General features: G+C 43.0%; 1 protein-coding gene across 1 annotated transcript in view; it reads left to right on the plus strand.

Annotated features, from left to right (window-relative positions):
• The window catches only part of PHF21A (PHD finger protein 21A), a 285,197-nt gene that overhangs the window by 56,213 nt on the left and 211,026 nt on the right, over window positions 1–17,958 (plus strand). The window contains exon 2 of the mRNA XM_064576561.1: window positions 4,325–4,476. The gene's annotated coding sequence lies outside the window, so the exon portion shown is untranslated. The remainder of the gene's footprint in view (window positions 1–4,324; window positions 4,477–17,958) is intronic.

Genomic DNA, 17,958 nt, shown 5'->3' on the forward strand with positions numbered 1-17,958 from the left:
TGTGAGCTCCTCCTCAGTCCCGCCCTCTGCCCCTACCCTCAGAGGTACCACTGTCCTGAATTTTGTGTTTATCATTCCCTTGCTTCCTAGGATAGTTTCATCACATGTGTGCACCCCTTAACAATGTAATGTTTAGTATTGCTTGATTTATTTAGCTTTTATTATTCATTATTATTTTTTTAGGATTTTATTTATTTGAGAGAGAGCACACGAGCAGGGAGGAGGGGCAGAGGGAGAAGCAGGCTGCCCGGTGAGCAGGGAGACCAACACCAGACTCTATCCCAGGACCCTGGGATCATGACCTGAGCCCAAGGCAGACGCTTAACCGACTGAGCCATCCAGGTGCCCTAATTATTTAACTTTTAAAAAATGGTTTCATTCAGGGCTCCTGGGTGGCTCAGTCGGTTAAGCGTCTGCCTTGGGCTCAGGTCATGATCCCAGGGTCCTGGGATCGAGTCCCACGTTGGGCTCCCTGCTCAGCGGGGTTGTCTGCTTCTCCCTTCCTCCCCACTCGTGCTCTCTGTCACTATCTCTGTCTCTCTCTCTCTCAAATAAATAAGTAAAATCTTTATTAAAAAATGGTTTCATTCAGCATAGAGTTGACTGTGATTTGCTTTGTCCCCTCCACATTGTATTTCTTTTCTTTTTTTTTTTTTTAAAGATTTTATTTATTTATTTGAGAGAGAGAGACACAGCGAGAGAGGGAACACAAGCAGGGGGAGTGGGAGAGGAAGAAGCAGGCTTCCCGCGGAGCAGGGAGCCTGACGCGGGGCTTGATCCCAGGACCCGGGGATCGTGACCTGAGCGGAAGGCAGACGCTTAACGACTGAGCCACCCAGGCGCCCTTCCACATTGTATTTCTAAGATTCATCCAAGTAGCTCGTTTTCACAGCTATTTATTAATTCATTCAATAAACATTGATTGGGCCCCTGTAATATTCTATTAGGTGAATATATCATAATTTATTTGTTTAGCTTCCTATTGATGGATGTTTGGATGGTGTTCTTTTTTTTTTTTTGGCTTCTCTGAAGAACGCTACTGGGAATATACTTTCACATGGCTCCTGACACACATGTAGAAGGATTTCTCAAGAGTGCTGGTTTTCTAACTGAGATTCATGATCTTTAGTGGGCTATGAAATCAATTTAATAGATTCAACCAGGATTTTTTTTTTTTTTTAATGAAAGAGAGCTGTAACTACGTGAGTACATTTCATGTGAAGTATTGCTTGTGAAACTTCCTTTTCAGTTAGGTTTGTGTGTCTCAGGCTGTGATGTGAAGAGTTTTCTTACTATGGTTTTTAGAAAAGTTTGGAAGCCTTTACTCCAGGGTGGTGCTTCTTGAACTATCTGTGGGTAAACTGTAACTTTTTTCCAATCTGTTCCAGACTGATACTTATGTAAAATACCATAAACACGATTACTTGGAAAATGAAATGTTATTATATGCAGCAGACATATATTTCAATAAATATGGCGTGGCAGTTATTCACAATAGATGAAAAAGTGGAAACAACCCAGGTGTTCACTGATGGATGAATGGGTAAATGAAATGTGTATATATTCAATGGATTATTATTCAGCCTTAAAGAGGAAGGAAATCCTGACATGTGCTACCACAAGGACGAAGCTTGAGGACATTATGCTATGTGAAATAATCCAGTCACAAAAGCACAAATACTCTATGATTCCACTCCCGTGAGGTACCTCAAGGAGTCAAATTCATAGACACAGAAAGTAGAATGGTTGCTAGGAGCTGAGAGGGCAGGGAGAATGAAGAATTGTTGTTTAATGGGTATGGGATTTCAGTTGGGGAAGATTGCAAATGTTCTGGAGATGGATGATGGTGATGGTTGCACAACAGTGTAAATGTACTTAATGCCAGTGAACTATACACTTAAAAGTGGTTTAAATGGCCACTTTTTGAAAAAGATGTATTTGTTTATTTTAGAGAGAGAGAGAAAGTGCAAGCAGGGGGTGGGTTAGAGGGAGAGGGAGAGTCTCAAGCAGACTCCCTACTGAGCACGGAGCCCGATGCAGGGCTTGATCCCAGGACCCCAAGATCGTGACCTGAGCTGAAATCAAGAGTCAGTTGCTTAACTGATTGAACCACCCAGGTGCTCCTAAATGGTCAACTTTCATGTTATGTCTATTTTACCATGATAAAAAAATGTCTGAAACATAAATATAAGTTAGCAACATCAAGTTGCTATTGCGTTTTCTAAATGCTGAGTTTCCATTTTTGTACTCGTCTCATGAGGGCTTATCACAGATCATTTACTTCCTGGCACCAGTCTGTGGCCTGCACCTAGGAACAGAGAAACTGACAGGTAAGCTAGGCACATGTTCACCTTTACAAGATAATCCCAAATTGTTTTCCAAAGAGGGAAATAATTCACACCCACCAGTAGGTATATTAAGAGTTTCCTGTGCCCCTCATCCTTGTCGATACTTAGTATTGTCAGGATTCTTAATGCTTGCCAATCTGGTGAGTGCAAAATAGTATCTCATTTTGGTGTTAATTTGCATTTCCCTGATTATTCATAAATTCAAGCATCTTTTTACATGTTTATTGACAAGTTGTATTTTTTTTTCTTTTCTTTCTGAGATGCCTTGTTTAAGCCTGTTGCTGATTTTTCTATTGGGTTGTTGGTATTTTTATTATTGGTTTGTAAGTATTTGTTTAGTCAACACATTTATTAAGCACCTGCTATGTGCTCTCTTCTATATGCTGGGAACACAGCAGTGAACAAAATAGACCAAAATTCCTGGTCTCATTTCAGAGTTTTCAGTCTGCTGGGGAGAAGGGGAGACAGGCAATCAAATTATTTAGTCACATATATAGTATGTACGGTAATGATAAGTGTTACGGCTAAAAATAAGGCAGGAAAGGACAATAGGCAGGGCCAGGAGTGGTGGTGAACTTGCAGTTTTTTAAATAGTGGTCAGGGAAGATTTTATTAAAAACATGACATTTGAGTAAAGGTTCTGAAAGAGACAAGGAAATGAGCTTGCAGATAGCTATAGGAAAAGTTTCTTATATATTCATTGGTCAGTTAATGCATTACAGACATCCTCTCCCATTTTGTGGCTTGCCTTCTCACTTTATTTAAGATATCTATATATATCTTCTTTTTAGGGGGAGGGGCAGAGGGAGAGGGAGAGAGAGAATCTTAGGCAGGCTCCATGCCCAACGCGGAGCCCAACCCAGGGCTCAGTCTCATGACCCTGAGATCATGACCTGAGCTGAAATCAAGAGTCGGACACTTAACCGACTGAGCCACCCAGGTGCCCCATTTAAGATATATTTTGATGAAAGAAGTTCTTATTTTTAATATAGTCTAATATGTCAGTCTTTTGTTTTATGGTTAGTACATTTTTTACTTTGTATAAGAAGTCCTTCTCTTTCTTGATTTCATAAAGAAATTCTATATTTTCTTCTAAAAATTTAAAAGCGTTGCCTTGTATGTTTTGCTTTTAATTTACACAGAATTAATTTTTGGATATGGTGTGAGATAGGCATCCATCTTCTTCCCCCCTCCCCACATGAACAATAAATTGTGGACACCATTTAATGGATAATTTATCCTCTCTCTGGTGGTCTGCTGTGCCATGTCTGTCATAAATCAAGTTTCCATAAGGTTTTCCAAGGTTTCGAGGAGGTCTACGTTGGAGTATTTTGTTCAATTCCTTTGGAGAATTTGTCTGTCCCTGTATCTATACCACACTATATTCCTTACTGTGGCTTTATATTTTTATATATCGTAGAAAATGTCCCTACACCTTATTCTTTATTCAAGAATATCTTGACTACTGTTAGGACTCTACACATCCATATAAGTTTTAGAATTAGCTTGTCAAGTTACTTGAAAAACTCTCTTGAGATAAGGACTTGAGTTGACTCAGTAGATCATCTGAAAGAGAATTGATATCATTTTCATGTTATGACTTTTTATTCATGAATATGGTTCATTTCTCCATTTACTTCAGTCTTATCTAATGCCTTTCAATAAAGTTAATTTTTTTTATAAAGGTCTTCCACACCTTACATCATGTTTATTCCTAAGTACCTTAATTTTGGTTGCTATTGTAATTAGCATCTTTTGAAATTATGCTTTCTAACTGTTTATTGCTAGAGTTTAGAAATGCAATCGATCCACCCACCTTGTTAAGCTTTAAAAAATTAACTCCAGTAACTTATCTATAAAGCCTCTTGTGTTTTCTAGTAAACAACTATATTATCTATAATAATGTCAGTCTTGTTTTTTTCTTTTCCAAAACTTATAAATTTAATTATTTTTTCTTTTCTTATTGTACTGGATAGGACCTCAAGTACAATGCTGGAAAGAAGAATTGCAGACATTTTTGTCTTGTTCCTGATTTTTAAAGGGATGCTTCTAACATTTCACCTTGAAGAATGATGTTTGAAGAATGACGTTTGCTGTAATTATTTGGTTAAAAAAAAAATTCTATCAGGTAGGAAGTTTCATTATGAATTGGTGCTGAATTTTAGCAAATGTTTTTTTCTACAATTGTTTAGATAATCATACAGTTTTTCTTCTTTATCCATTAATGTGATGATTTACATTAATAGCTTTTCCAATGTTAAATCACTCTTGCATTCTTAGGATCAACCTAGCTTGATCATGACATGTATTTTTTATACGTGGCTGAACTCAGTTTCTAGGACTTTTGCATCTATGTGCATGAATGAAATTAGTCTCTAATTTTCTTGGCCAGTTAATTTTTTTTTTTTTTTTTTTTTTACATTCCTCCAACAGATTTGTCACTGTGGCTAGGTAGAGGTCAATTATATCCAGTTTAGGAGGCCACCAAATGGGCTTTCCATCCCTAGCATCCATGCACTGATGCTTGAGTACCAACCACAGTAGAGGCCAATGGTAGAGGTCAACAGTAGAGGCCAATGGTAGAGGCCAATGGTAGAGGTCAATGGTAGAGGTCAACGGTAGAGGTCAACGGTAGAGGTCAACGGTAGCCTGGAAGAAGGCCTGGCTGGTTGTTAATCCACATCCCCTTTCTCCCACTCAAAACTCACTTTGTCTAAGAAGCTCTTCTTGATTATCAGCCTGTGATCTACCTTGAGGCTGGGAACCACATCATTTCGTCTCTCTCTCCCTAGGGTCTGGCACAATGCCTACAGAATCATTGCTCATAAACTTTTGTGAAAGAGTCACCCAACCCAATTCTGAGCTCTTCTTGGCTCAGTTGACCTGATTTTAAAAACTGTTTCTTCAAAATGGTCTTGAGCCTTTTTTTGCACACATTACATGCATATTCTCTGTCTCACAGGACAGAGAGTGGTTGATTTGCAGATGCGAATTGTGCCTACAAGGAATTTCTTTTGACTTTCCAATTTCAGAGCCTGCCCTGCACTAGCACCAAGTCCCTTCAGAGTCTTGTCCCATCTGTCTGTTCATCCACGTTCCTCCTCACATGTTGGAAACTCTAAGTAGGCCTCACTCTTTACGGTTTCCAAGTGGGCCACGCTCCACGCTTCTGAGCCAGACCTTTGCTCGTGCTGTGACCTTTGCCCAGCATGCCCGCTCTCCAACCCCTCTTCCTGTGAACCCCTTTGTTTTTCACACCATACTCAGTTGTCAAATCCTTGGTGAAGCCTCTTTCTGCTCCCCGCCTTCTCTTCCTCACCCCCTTAGGGTCAGTCGTCCATCCTATGTGCTCTTCAGATGTTGTATATGTGCCTTTAAAGCAATTGTTTTAACCCGGAAATACTCCAGTGTATATTTTCCAAGATCAGGACACTCTCTTACAGGGCTGCAGTACAATTGTCAAAGTCAGGATTTTTAACTTGGGTACAGATCCATTATCTAATCCACGGTTCATTTAAAAATTGCATCCATTATCCCTTTCTTTAACTTTATTGTAACAACTGTCACATGGTTTTACAGATCCTTGTTCACAATTGTCTGCCTCCTGTGCTCTTGAATGCACACAGTAACCCTGTGAGTTTGGGCTTATATCTTTTATCCCCGGTTCCACTGAGGGGCCTTGTCAGTTTTATCCTCTGTGTGTGTGTGTGCATGTGTGTACGTGTTTCATTAGTTAACGAAGTTATATGGCTTGTCTTCGGTTCCTCTGGTCTTCCCAGGATGGCCCTCCCCTCTGTACCCTGGATGGTGCTTCCTCCTACAGACCCGTGTCTTCTTGCTCTCTCTCTCTCTCTCTGTCCCTCAACCCTTACACTAACTTCATTTCTGAGCCTTCATTTATACTAACTAGTAAATGACTCATGGTGGCTTGCAGTGTCCCTCCTCCTAGGGGTAGTTACCGAGGGATAGAAAAAAAACCCCAAACAAACACTACACCCCTCCTGTCCTCAAGGACCTCCATTTCTTGCACCCTGTGTGTTTTTGTTTCTCCCGCAGAGGCCAGCTCTGTGCCTTGCCTACCATTTGTACTTGGTGACTGCTGGTTTGGCGAATGAATGCAGACACGCAAAGGTGGTCCCTGAGATGAAGAGCCCAGGGTGCAACCACTCGCCCGTCGGGCCGGCTGGCCACGTAATCAATGGCTGGACATGATGTTCCAAACTAGGGTATTCTGTTACTTCTCTTTAGCTCATTTAAAGCCAACAGGCCATTCTGAGAAGCAGGTCAGATTTAAAACTTGGACTGCCCATTTTATGAGGGAGAAAAAAAAATCACAAAGAGACCAAGGAGAGAAATTGAAAAAAAGGCGGAACTGCTCCTTATGAGGGATGTCACTATTTTAAAATGCCTGACTTTTTAGCTGGCATCGTTTATCCTTTAAATGCTTAGAGCTGCATGGGGAGAACATTCTCTAGGATCTGTAGTCAGTTTCCCTGCCCTCAGTATGCTTATCACATATGCCTTGTGCCTTAGTTAGTTCCTATGATTCTTTGAGCCCTTCTGTCTTCCCATTGGTTTTATGTTTATTTAGTTGCACTGTGATGATAAACCTTTGTGGAATACCAGTGATATGCAGGACAATGCAAGAAACTTGAAATGAGGTCCTTGTAATACAAGCTTGACCAGGTTTCTAGGTTTTTCCACCTCTGTTGCTTTTGGTCCATCTCCCCTCCTGCCCTGGGTTCTGTGCATTCACAAGAAGGAGCTACCCTTCACCTGCTCCCTTCACATCTCCAAGCTCCAGACTCTCCCCTGAATCCACATTTCAACCTTTGACCTCCTGTGCCACCTGTCCTGCTTTCCTCAGTGAGGCTTTTCAGGACAAGGATCTCTTCTTCACAGGTTGGCCCAAACGGTTTGATCCCAGTGGGAAGCAGACAAAAACCTTGGTCTTCTATACTCTTCTGGGTACCAGGGCCCAGGCATTTCTAAGGCATTTTTAGGGGTTTCTAAAAAAAACATCCACAGGCAGAAGATTCCAGAGGCTGATGGAGGCCAACACTCTGCCCAAATCTCATCTTCCTCTGCCTGAAGTGATGGGGAACCCCTCTCGAGCTAGCAGTTAATCCTGTGACAGCTGGTTTTGGATAAATAAGCCTGGGTCACCTGATCCCCGGCAGGGCTCCAGTGGAAAGGCTGCGAGGGCCTGCTCCGTCCATCCCTAGGATCATTCTGGAATGGGACTGCTTTCTCAGAGATAATTAGTGTTCTTCTGTCACGGCCCCAAATCAAACCCAGCCAGGCTAATGTTATGACACCTCGCAATATTTGTTGACTCTGTTTTCCTCCTGGAATTGTCATCCTATCTTCCTGAGGTGGAGGAGGAGGGAGAGAAGGTGTGAAAGAAGTAGGGGAACAGACAGGTGGGAGATCATTGTCCTGCAGGGCCCAGAGGGGGCTGCTCCCCACCGTGCCTCTTCTGACGTTCCTCTGTCCAATCTGCTTGTGTCTCTAACTCCCTGGGGTTCTGGCCGGTTCCCCTGGGGAGGTGATTTTTCACAGTGACTCCTCTTGTCCCTGACTTGGGGCTTTTAACACTCTCTGAATTCCGGCCATTGTTTCCTTTTTTAAACGTACACTAAACAGCCCATCTTTCGCTTTGGTTCTTTTCACCTAGCTGGTGCTTGTAGATGGAATGATCGTCCTTGATTTATGAGTTAGCTAAGCTGTATAATTATTTCTTCATCTTTACTCATGGCTTCTTCCACCCCTTAATCACTCTTGTTTTTCCCTAGACTGTCACTTTCTTTACATTTGTCCGGTAATGAGGCAGCCGCTGCTGCGTCCGGTTCCTGTTCTGAGGACTGAGCGTCTGAAGAGGGCAGTTAATGTGCTCAGAACCCGCCCCTGCCCCTTCGCGTTATGAATCAGCTTGTCCCTGACTGGTCAGCACTTAACACTTTCTTAATTTCAGCCCTGTGTTTATTAAAAGTGCATCGACCATGAAATACCGTAGTCCATCTCTCTCTCTCTCTCTTAGTGGATGGAAGGGTTTGTTTTTGATGTATGAATGTATTTATTTGCAGAGTCTTCTGAATAAGACTCTTCACCACGTCGATTTTAGATGCTTTTCTGAATCTACCATTGTGCGAGGAAAGGTGGGAACAGACGTTGCGAGGTAGAGGAGGCCACGCTGGATGCAGCCTGGGTTCAAATCCTGGCTTCCCCCTCACCTCCTAGCTGAGTGGCCTTGGGCAAGTCACTTAACCTGCAAGAAGCCTCACTTTCCTGAATCATCACATGAAAATACTGTCACCCGCATCACAGTGTGGTCACAAGGGTGGGAGGAAATGGCTTGCATGAGCCTAGCACGGAGCAGGTATCCAGTTCACGCACATCTCCTTCAGTTCCTGCGCTAGGCTGGCTCCTTTTCCAGGTGATTCCCAGACTTGTGCAGCCTGTAGACTAGGAAGATCTCAAAATGTATGAGATGAGCCTAAGTTTGCCAACTTTTTATTTTGCCAAGTAGGACAGTATAAAAAAAAACACAACTAACCTCCATCTATTTTCACTAAATTTCATAAAAGAATATTTGAAAACAAAAAGTAACAAGGACATGATTTACGAGTTAAACGTGGAATACATTTGGTGTTACAAAAACCTCTCTGTATCGTTCTTGTTTATCTTACCTCACTAGGGATGCGTGAAAACTTGGTTCACAGATCAGCATTTGGGAGCTGGTGCTCGACAGCTCAGGCTCAGAAGGGTTTTCCAGATTAGGGTTTCCTGCCGTGGACACCTCACTCTGAGGTGGGGAGGGGTAGGGGGGAGTATGAGGGAGCAGCACATCTTTCAGTATTAAGTTTAAGGAAGTGCTGAAGTGTGATTGCTGAGTCCGGGGACCATGGGACAATTAGAGACGCGAGCAGGTGTGGGGAGTTGATGTTACAGTACAAAGTAGGTGAGGAGAACAGAGGCAGAACATTTCATGTCTGAGTTCCAAGTGAAATAATGGCCGTATCTGCATTCTGGGTTTAAAAAAAAACACAAACAGATGCAAGTAAACAATGAAAACTTGCCATGTCTGGTGGCTGAAATGTGCTCGGGCTCATGATGATTTCACTCTGACCCTGTTCCAAGTCATTTGTGGGTTTTCAGACACACACCCCCACAAGGATAGTTTAGGGTTGAAACATTCCATTTCTGGTCTAAGTGCAGAGGTGAATTGTTTTTGAGAAGTTTGAGTTAACTCGGCTCAGCTGGTTTTGCTTAGGGGCATGTGGAAAAATCCTTGTTCCTTTCTAGGAGAAAAAAAATCATACATGCACACAAAGACACAGATATACACATCATTCGGGGGTCTTTTATTTTTTTATTTTTATTTTTATTTTTTTAAAAGATTTTATTTATTTATTTGACAGAGAGATAGAGAGCACAAGTAGACAGAGCAGCAGGCAGAGGGAGAGGGGGAAGCAGGCTCTCTGCTGAGCAGGGAGCCCGACATGGGGCTCGATCCCAGGACCCTGGGATAATGACCTGAGCCGAAGGCAGACGCTTAACGACTGAGCCACCCAGGCGCCCCTCGGGGGTCTTTTAAAGTTGGGTTAGCTCATACCTGGGTAAAAAAATCTTAGCCAGATAGAAAACCTTAGTGGACAACATTTGAACTTCAACAATTGACCTCATATCTGGAAGCAGGTGCAGAGCAGGCCCACACCATGTCTGTGTCCAGGAGGGAGCACGCTGCCCTGTGCTTGGGGCTGCTCCGGACCCCCAGGTCAGGAGCTGACTTTGCAGAATGAAAATCACGGCCACTTACTCTGTGCTGGGTGCTCTGCAGAGCGCCTCATTTGGATCACCTTGTTTAACCCTCACACAACCCTCTGAGCTGAACATTTTAGAAAGCCCATTTTACAGATGAGAAAACCGAGGCTTACATAGCTGTAGGCAAAGTTGTTCAAAGTTGCACCAGAGCGGATGAGTGGCAGAGCTGGGATAGAAACGCGGATCTTTCCGACTGGTGTTTCAGCTGCTAGGATGTTTAGCTCCTAAAATCTTCGGTCTGGTGTGAATGGGAAGAAATGGACTTGAACTGTGCCTTCTGAGATGGCATTTGAGCAAGGAGGCATTGCCCCACCACATAGGCACACACACTCTTTAAACTCTCCGAAGTACTCCTAAAACACATAGCATTTCTCCCCTTCCTTTGAGAAGGCAACCCAGGAAACTTTCTGGATAACTTAGCAGTATTATCAAAAGCCTTAACATGATTATGCTCTTTGACCCAGAAATTGCCCTGCTTGGAACTTATCCAGTAACCAGTCTGCTCCAGGCTTCTCCAGCCCGTGGGTACAAAGTTGGCGGTGCTCAGGTGTCGCCTCCTCCACGGGGCCTGACCAGCCCCACTGACGTGGCTCTCCCCTTCCCCTCACCCTTCCCCGTCTTCCTCCAAAGCACCCACCTCCGGGTGAAATGACAGCACAGAGCTGTCAGCGAAGGAGAGTCCTATGATAGCAGGGATTTTTCTGTTTTGCCCCTGCTTAATCCCCAGTGACTAATACAGCATCTGACTCATCGAAGGCCCTCCGCAAAGGTTCACGCAGGAATGAGTGAGCTTGGTTGCATAAATACCTCAGATCTCAAAATTCTGCTTGACTGGCGGCAGATCTGGTCTGTTACAGACGCCCCACTCTTCCACCCTGCTGAGGTTCCCCTTGACGTCTCCATAAGTCGGTCATGGTCATCGCTTACCACCACTGCCCGTAGGTGGAGGGGGACCCTCAGTCACGTCCCTAAGACCGGTGTCTCACATCCTGGTCTCTCCGATGGCATCCAAGAGCCCCTCCTGCCGTGTCACCTGGACCCGCTGTCCCCCCAACTCCCGGTGCTGCCTCCTCTTTGAGGTATCATGTTGTGTCTGCTTGTGCGAGGACCTGAAGCTCACTCCTTGGCCGGCAGCTCACCCTAAGTGGGCTTGTGTAAACCTCTGTCCATTTGCACCAGCAGCGAGGCACCCACACTTTTGCCAAATTCTGTCAGGGACTGTTCTGCCGCAGAGCTGCCCAGGGCCTCAACACTTTACAGCCCTTTGCCGGCACCCCAGCAAGTGGACGTGGCACAGGGCATCTCCAGCCTCCGGGCTTGCTGGGTGTGGGGGTATCCTTTGGGCCTGCAGTTTCCTTCTCTCCAAGCCCAAGCCCTGCAGCTGGACTCATTCAGCCTGCGAGATGCCCTCTGGCATTCAGCAGAAGTCAAGGAGTGGGGAAGGCACATGGCAGAACCAGAATTAGAGTCTGTAGATGGTGAAGGGGGTGAGACAGGCAACAGAGGCCCGACTGCCTTCCCTGAGAAGACCCACCCCAGCACGATTGCCTCCCTCCCTGCCTACTCCCTTCAAAGCAGGGTTTTTTTTTTTTTTCTGCGATCTGGACTCAGTTTGTTGTTTTGTTTAAATCAACTTTATTGAGGTGTAATTTACATACAGTAGAACACGCCCATTTTAAGTGCACCGTTCAGAGTTCTGGCAAATGTATAAACCCGCGTAACCACAACTACATTCAGGATCTAGAACATTTCCATTCCCTTAAAAAATTCCCCCCACCCATCTCACCCACCCCAGGTACTATTAGTTTTCTATCCCCATTGGTTAGTTTTACGTGTTCTAGAATTTCGTACAAATGGAACCAGGTTGGATGTATTCTTTTGTGTCTGTCTTCTTCTACTTAGGATATTTTTGAGATGCTTCTATATTGTTATGCACATCGATAGTTCATTTCTTTCCCATGACTCAGTGATATTTCATGGTCTGGATTTACTATAACTTCTTTATACATTCACCTGTTGATGGACACTGGGACTGTCCCAATTTTTGGCTTTTATAAATAAAGCTGTTATGAATATCTGGTACTAACGTTTCTAGTGGACATGTTTTTATATCTCTTGGGTAAATATCTGCAACAGGAATTGCTAGTCATATAGGAAATGTACATTTAACTTTATAGAAACTGCCTATTTTCCAAAGTGGCACACAGAGGGAGGTTTGGTCAAAATCCTTTCACTGGCTTTATATAAGTTCTGGATCTGCCTTTTTGTTTTTAATCATTCAAATTAAATCCCATCAGATAAATATACCCGTTTATATATTTTCAAGGATGTTCATTACAGTCTTGTTTAGAAAGTGTTAAAAAAAATCCTGGAAATGATCCAAGTGTCAAAGACTAGTAGACCCCTGATTCTAGGACTGGGGCAGGAAATACACAAGATAAACCAGGAGCATCTTGTCAGGCCAGAAAGTAAGAAAGCGCTCAAAGAAACAAAGACCACACCCACAATGGTAGCAGTCTGTGAAGAGTGAAGAATCGCAGGAGCCAAATGAAAGAGTTGTCGATGGCTAAAAGTGGAACAATTTGAGGAACAAAATAAAGTAATATTGGATTATAACCCAAAGTATAAAATAAATATCCACAAGTCCATACTGATATTAGTGATTGAATATATACGTGGAGGAGAAGAGACATCTGCCATGCAGAAGAATTTCAAATAATTCATGTAGGTACTTTGTCCTCAAGGCGGGGCAGCAAACTCCTCACTCCAGAAGTGTGGGCTTCACAGAGTGACTTTCTTCCAAAGAGTACAGCATGGAAAAGGGGGAAAAGGGGGGAGAAACTTGACAGTGGAAAAACACAACAAAAACAACCCCAGCTGGTTGATCAAGGTGAACGTCAATAGTGATGAGTCGTGTGGATAGTGTGTACCCTTAGTATGATGGGATGAAAATGGAAGTTTACTTCCGTAGTCTTCCTCCCCAAAATATAACCCCAGTCGAATCATAAGAAAAATGTCACATAAATCCCAATTGAGAGGCATTCTACAAAGGATCGGATTAGTACTCCTCAAAACTGTCAAGATCATCAGAAACAAGGCAAGTGTGAGAACTGTCACAGTCCAGAGGAGCCTAAGGAGACATGATGACTAAATGTAATATGGTGTCCTGAATGAGATCCTGGAACGGAAAAAGGATATTAGGTAAAAACCAAGGAAATTTGAATAAAGTGTGGACTTTTGTTAGTAATGATGTTATCAATAGACAGCCATTAATTGTAAAAAACATACCATACCAAGGTAAGATGTTAATAATAAAGGAACCTGTTACTTAGTTGGGTGTGAGGAATATGAGAACTCTCTGTCCTATAAACTGTATACTCTGGATATTCACAATTGTCTTGTAAATCTAAAACTGTTTGAAAATAAAAAGTTTATTTAACCTACCCTGCCCCAAATAGCGGACTACTTAAAAAAATTATAGTAGTTTCATAAACTGGTCTGTTACAGTTTATGTAACTATATACTACATACTACATACTTTAACATATACTACATTAACGCATACTACAACCTTTAACGTAGATGCAGTAGACAGTTATGTGTGGATATAGAAAGATATTTTCAAAACATGTTGGAATGGAAAAAAGTCAGGAACAGAATAGTATGTATGCCCTAATCCCATTCAAAAAATACATATTCATATAGAAACAATGTCGAGGGCTAAGTCAACACCTTAAGAGAAGTTATCTCTAGGTGGTAGCATTTCCAATTATTTACTTTTTCTTTTTGCTTACTTGTATTTTCTCATTTGTCTATGATGGCTCAGTGTAAAAATATGATGTGATAGGCAGAATTCTAAGATGACCTTCAGTGACCCTTGTATAATTTCTTCCCCTTGAGTGTGGGTGGAACATGGGAATAAGATGGCCACCACTCCTTTGAGAGGTTACATTATATGGCAAAGGTGAGGGGATTTTTGCAGTTGTAATCAAATCCCTTATCTGTTGACTTTTGAGTTAATCAAATGGAAGCTCATAGAGGGTTTATTTTTGGGGGTGGGCCTGACCGAAGCAGGTGAGGCTTTTAAAGCATGGGCCTGACCGAAGCAGGTGAGGCTTTTAAAGCGTCTTAGACCATCACTGAGATCAGAGAAAATCCTGCTGGTCTTGAAGAAGCAGCTGCAAGGAACTGAATTCTTCCAATGACCACAAGCTTGGAAGAAGACCCTGAGTTTCAGATGAGACCCCAGCCCTGGCTGCATTGCACCTGTTTGAGCCCCTGAGCAAAGGACCCAGCAAAGCCATACCCAGACTCCTGACCCACAGAAACTTCGACATCATAAATTGGTGTTTTTGATAATTTGTCATGCAACAATAGAAAACCAATAGAGATGCTAACAAACAATAAAACATGAAGGAAAAGGCAACTTAGGACAAATAGAATGAGATAGTTTTACTTCCAAACAAACAAAAAATGCCATTCTTATCCAGCTTTTTTGGACCCATTTGTTGGGCTCTTGCCACTCACTTTTCATGGCTCCTAACTCCAAAGTCTTTCAAACGATGTAGGCAAAGTTGTTTGTATTTTATGCCAATGGATTAATCATACCAAATGCGATGGATAAGAGGACAAATACCCTTAAACTATATGTAGCTGTCATCCAGTAAACTCAAGCGAACAGGAAATAACTCTGCTGTAAAAGATGAAGGCAGAGAAAGCTATTCAAAAATCTGCTCCTTCCCCCCAACAAAATGAAAAAATAGACCCTCTATTTTTTTTAATAATACAAAATCATTATTTTTAAAACCTAAGAATACAGGGGTGCCTAGGTGGCTCAGTTGTTAAGTGTCTGCCTTCAGCTCAGGTCATGATCCTGGGGTCCTGGGATCGAGCCCTGCGTCGGGCTCCCTGCTCCGCGGGAAGCCTGCTTCTCTCTCTCTCCCGCTCCCCTGCTTGTGTTCCCTCTCTCGCTGTCTCTCTCTCTGTCAAATAAATAAATGAAATGTTTAAAAAAAAAAAACAAACCTAAGAATACAAACAAAATGGAAGGACATCCTTCCAAGAAAGTCAGTTTTAAGATTAAGAAATCATTGAGAGAAGGACAGTGTGTGAGGAGCATTAGTTTATGTATGTGGGATGGAAGAAATAGCACAAGTCCCTCATGGGTGCTGGACTTGAACTCATGACCCTGAGATCAAGTGTCATGACGCTTAACTGGCTGAGCCACCCAGGCACCCCCCCCACACACCCAAAAAAAGGTTTTCCATCCCAGACGCTGCCTTGTTTGTTAGGTAGGAAAGAGATGGGAGTTTGAGAAAAATGAAGTGGGAAGCCGGTGGTCCTGGAAGGCTCCTCTCACCAGGGCCGACATCCATCTGGGTTTTCCCACGTTCAGGGCAGCCCTGCCCCGTGACCCAAGCAGGCTGTGGGGCCAGGCTGGGAGGTTGCCATCATAGGAGACATCAACTGCTCGAGTATCCTTTTGACTGTAGAAGGAGCAGAAAAGGAAGCTATCTCTGAGGTGTGATTTAAAAGGTAGGGCCCCCAAATTACTTCAATGACTAAGTTTCACAGTGCTCTAATTCACCATTAAAGATTCATCTTTGGGGGATGTTGAAGGTGTTTCTCTTTTCAAGAAGCCCTTCATACACACAAATATCCTCGGGAGACATAATAGGGGGATCACACCTCATAAAAGATTAGATAGAACCAGTAGGTAGTAAGAGAAAGGTGGAAAGGCAAAAAGAAAGAAATAAGTGGTCCAATTCCTGGAAAAGGTGATAGAGCAACAAGCCTTTGTGTCTTCTGTTTGGTATACATAGGAGTGACACATGAGGTGACGCCGTGTGCCTGTATCCACCTCAGACATTGCTGATGGATTGTGATGCACTTGCTGGCTGGCCTTCAGCATCCTTCCCAACACAGCTACTCAAGATGCCATTACCAGTCAGCTGAGGCAGGCTGGTGAGGGGAAGCCTCCCTGTCGTGAAACCAGGTCCCAGGCAAGCCATGGCAGCTTGGGATGGGCACTAGGAGAGGTCATTTCAAGATGCAGGACAGTAAGTGAGATTTTGGGCCCAGGATCTAGTGTTAAGATAACGTTAGTGACCACCTGAATGGTGTTTGTGATTACAATATCATCACATTCGGAGCACCTGGGTGGCTTAGTCGGTTGAGTGGCAGACTCTTGATTTGGCTCAGGTCATGATCTCAGGGTTGTGGGATTGAGCCCTGTTGTCAGGCTCTGTGCTCAGTGGGGTGTCTGCTTGAGATTCTCTCTCTCCCTCTCCCTCTGCTCCTTCCCCTGCTTGCGTGCACTCTTTCTCTCTCTCAAATAAATCTTAAGAAAACCCCACCAATATGATCTTATTGAATCCTTACAAAACTCAGTGAATGCTCCCATTAAACAGTTAAGAAAAGGCTTCAGCTAGTACATGGTGGTACTGGGATTGCCATCTGACTCTTCTCATACCTCGAGCTTATATTCTTTCCACCCCACGCCCCAAGAGCCTGGCCTCAGGCACAGGTGTCTCAGATCTAATGGGGGTAATGGTAGGATAACAGTACATAAATAAACAGGAAAACCTCTCCAATATGGCTGCACCTCCATCAGCTCATTCCTGGATACAACCTAGATAAAACTCATTACCAATAATCCTCATCTTTCTGAATGCCATGAGCATGAAAACACAGAAATTTAACAATTCATGAATACATTTTTGTTTTAAAAATGCAAATCATTCTTGGGATGCCTGGGTGGCTCAGTCGGTTAAGTGTCTGCCTTCGGCTCAGGTCATGATCCCAGGGTCCTGGGATCGAGTCCTGCGTCGGGCTCCCTGTTCAGTGGGGAGCCTGCTTTTCCCTCTGCCTGCCACCCACCCCACTTGTGCTCTCTCTCTATCTCTGACAAATAAACGCAATCTTAAAAAAAAATGCAAGCCATTCCAAAGTAAAAGTAAGTCTTCCTTCACCCATCCTTACTAACCCTAAAACACTTCCTAGGTTCATCATTGTTAACAGTTTGCCAGACATCCTCCCAGGCATTTTTCTATGCATTTATACACATTTAAATCTAAATGTGCAATAAACAGGTTTTTAAACATATACCAATTGTATTTTGTTATATATATTGTTCTATGACTTATTTTTCACTTCACACTATCTTGGAGAGCTTTCCATTTAAGTGTATATAAATTGACATTTTTTTTTTAAAGATTTTATTTATTTATTTGAGACAGAGAGAATGAGAGACAGAGAGCATGAGAGGGAGGAGGGTCAGAGGGAGAAGCAGACTCCCTGCCGAGCAGGGAGCCCGATGCGGGACTCGATCCCGGGACTCCAGGATCATGACGTGAGCCGAAGGCAGTCGCTTAACCAACTGAGCCACCCAGGCGCCCGACATTATTCTTTTAAACTGCTACCTGGTATTCAATAGTATGTGGCATTGTTTTTTTTTTTTTACCACCAAAGGACATTTATGTTATTAACAGTTTTTCAGTTTTATACACAGTGCTGCAGTGAACAGTATTGTAATCACAGCCTCTTGCACATGAGTGAGTATCTCCCTGGGATAGATACCTAGAATTGAAATTGCTGGGTTAAAAAGTATGTATCACTTACATTTTGATATATGCTGCCCAGACAATCCAAAAATTTGGTACCTTTACATTCTACCAATAGGATGTGAGATTAACCCTTCCCCCTATCCTTGCCCACCCTGGATATTATTAATCTTGAAAATCTTAACCATCTGATGGGTAAGCAGTGATATCTTAGTGTTTTCATT

The sequence above is a fragment of the Mirounga angustirostris genome, unplaced genomic scaffold (genome assembly GCF_029215605.1).
Source record: "Mirounga angustirostris isolate CCGP_5_RB_7025 unplaced genomic scaffold, mMirAng1.0.hap1 SCAF_13, whole genome shotgun sequence".
Lineage (NCBI taxonomy): Eukaryota > Metazoa > Chordata > Mammalia > Carnivora > Phocidae > Mirounga > Mirounga angustirostris.